Below are 3,221 nucleotides of genomic sequence, written 5' to 3'. Positions count from 1 at the left end.
CTGTCTTTTTTGTGCAGACTTGTATTTTTGTAGTACTAATTGTGTTTCCCCTGACATTCTGCCAGCAAGCCATCCCCCCACCTACCCATTCATTCATTCATCAGTCTGTCCATCCATCCATCCATCCATCCATCAGGTATCCAACAAACACCTATGGAGTACATATTTTGGTCCAGTGACTTTGCCAAGCACAGTTTTTATTTGGTGTCTCACATCTTCCATGACAGGTAGGTCATTCCATCCCCATAGAAATGAATGAAATAAATAAGGACCTGAGCTGGCTGAATATGACAATGGCAGCCTCCCAGGTACTTGGGTACAGAGGAAAGGGGACTACTTTTTGTTAAGCCCCAGATATTTGCTTGCCACCTTTATAAATCTTATCCCATGAATCCTCACAACCACTACAGAATTGATGTTTTCATACTATTTTACAGATGGGAAAGTTGAGGCTTGGAGGGAGATTTTATTTATTTTTAGACAGAGGGGAAGGGAGGAAGAAAGAGAGGGAGAGAAACATCAATGTTTGCCTCTCGCATGCCCCCTACTGGGGACCTGGCCCCCCGCAACCCAGGCGTGTGCCCTGACTGGGAATCGAACCTCCACCCTTTGGTTCACAGGCCAGCACTCAATCCACGAGCCACACCAGCCAGGGCAGTTTCATGATTTGTAATGGTAAAAGAACTAGTAAGTGGCAGAATAATATTTAAACCCAGATCCGTCTTAGTAAATGCGGGTCCCTTTTCTTCTCTCTTACCCCCATGTGACTGTGATTTTGCTCAAGCCCCTCTAGGCACTGTCCTAGCTTTGGTGTGTGCTGGGGTAGGAGTCTCTTGAGGAGCACAGCAGCTGGCAAGGGGCCCTGCCCCGCTGCTTCTGGCTCCCTGTCTGAGTTGAGGGCTCTGGCATCCAGCAGCAATGACCCCTTCCCCAGAGTGGTTCCTGTGGTCAGTGAGGAAAGCACTCCTGCAGGTGGATGGTGGATGCGAATGCAGTGCTTCAAAAAACTTTCAAAGCCAGAAAGTCGTTGTCACTGAAGCTAGAAGGTGCATTAAGTGGTCACCTGGATCTCGACATCTCTGTCAAGAGGAGGGGAGGAGGTGAACCCCCAGTGGTTACGGACCGCTTATTGTGTCCAGGGCACTGTGAGGGGAACTTCACCTGAGGGCAGAACTGACTCTTCCCTCTGTCTGAATCACTCCGCTCCCCCCCCCCCCCCCCCCCCCCCCCTCAGATATCTGTGTGGCTTACTCCTTGACTTCTTCAAGGCGTTACTCAAATGTCCCCCTCTCAGTGAGGTCTGCCTTGACCACCTTATTTAAAGCAGAAGCTTAGAATGAAATGATTCCCCAAGGCCACACAGTGAACGGCTGGGTCTGTGTGGCTCCTTGCTTCCTATCTTACACTGGCTTCCTCTGTCCACATCCTTCACGATGTCTACACGTGAAGGTCCATATCTTTTACCTTCCAGACAAGAAAAGCAAGCATCAAAAAGGGGAAATGACTTAACAAGGTGACTTGATAAAAGAGGGATGCATAGATCTTCTACTACTTCCGTTTTGCAAGACACTTCTCTTACACACTTCTCTGTCTGAATGCATGTTGTTTTCTTGAATCTTCTCTGGCCTTTTCCCTAACAGTTCTAGGGTTCCATATCCTTGACTTCTTTTGTATCCTTTTCTGTGTGTATTAATTTCACATTGACATAAAGGGCATAATACATATATTGGGCTATGGACCTCATTCCAGGTCTCATTCTCCCACCCCTAATTCCATTCGGCATTGTTTTTACAATTTAACTATGTTGTAGTGCATTCATCTGGTTCACTGATGCTAACCTCTGCTCCACCATCCTCCACTGTGTGCATTTACGTCTTACTTACCTGTTTCCCTGGTAATGGACACTTAGGTTGCCCTCACCTCCTTCAAGGAGATGCTTCCCCATGTTCTCCTAAGAATGAATGTAAGAATATCCCTGGGATGTATACCCAGGAGTGACATTCCCAGGTCATAGGCTACACCCATACTTAATGGAATGAAGAATTGCCGAGTAAGTCACTTTTTGAATGGGTGCACCAGCCTACGCTCACTCCCATGAGTAGTCACATGAGAGTTCCTATTTCCCCAACCCCCCACCCACCCTTGGCATTGCCCAACTTTCACATTGTTGGTGGTGTGAAGTGAAATTTTGTTTTCAGTTTGAATTTCTCTCTGGTTACTAGTGGGTCTGTAATCCGTACTCTTGAGTCCTTTGAGTTTGAATTCTGACTCCAAAGCCTGCGGGGTGTCACACAGTGATCAGTAAAGGGGCCCCTGGGGCCATGTGACCAGGCCAATTTCTGGCTCTGCCTAGTCTGTGCTTTGGAGCAGACTGTTTGGCTCTCTGGGCTTCTGTTTCTCCATCTCTAAAATGCGAATAGTTTCACTGTTGACATAATAACAGAGTTTTGAGGATTTAAAATTCCTTAGTGCCTGGCAACAAATGAATACTTAGTGCTTGTTAGGTTCTGTCTGGATAGATGGTGGTGTTCTCTCCACAGCCTCCCTTTTCACTCTGGCCCACAGCCCCATCCCCTTTGCCCCTCTTCAAAAAGTTTATATTGTGTAACTCCAAATTTTCCTTCGAAATGTGAAACTGTAAAAGAGAGGAACAGAGTGTGACTAGTCTGGCTTTGTTTTTATTTAACTTCCTAGGTCACTCTAAAATACATGTGGCGAGTGTTTCAAGAATTGCCACATGTGAGAACCTGGGGATTTTTGACTTTTGGAAGGAAGTAATGAATCAGTTCCTTAAAAGAAATTATGGGGTATCCAAGAACACCCAGAGTAAAAAGGTAACCCACTGAACAAGAGAAATTTTTTACAAATCATGCAGAATAGATAAAGAACTCCAAAAACTCCAAGTAAAAAAGCAACTCAATTAAAAAATGGTTAAAGGACATGAAGAGACATTTCTCCAAAGCAGATATACAAATGGCCAAGAGACACATGAAAAGATGCTCAATACCACTAATCATTAGGGATATGCAAATCAAAATCACAAAGAGATAAAACCAGAAAACAAGTGTTGACAAGTGGAGAAATTAAAACACTGTATTGCTGGCGGGAATGTAAAATGGTGCAGCTGCAGTGGAAAACAGTATACAGTTCCTCAAAAACTTAAAATAGAGTTACCATATGACCCAGTAATCCCACTTCTGGATATACAAGCAAAAGAATTG

This window comes from Phyllostomus discolor, chromosome 5 (genome assembly GCF_004126475.2).
Source record: "Phyllostomus discolor isolate MPI-MPIP mPhyDis1 chromosome 5, mPhyDis1.pri.v3, whole genome shotgun sequence".
NCBI lineage: Eukaryota > Metazoa > Chordata > Mammalia > Chiroptera > Phyllostomidae > Phyllostomus > Phyllostomus discolor.
The sequence above is the reverse complement of the archived record's forward strand: the minus strand, read 5'-3'. Positions refer to the sequence as shown.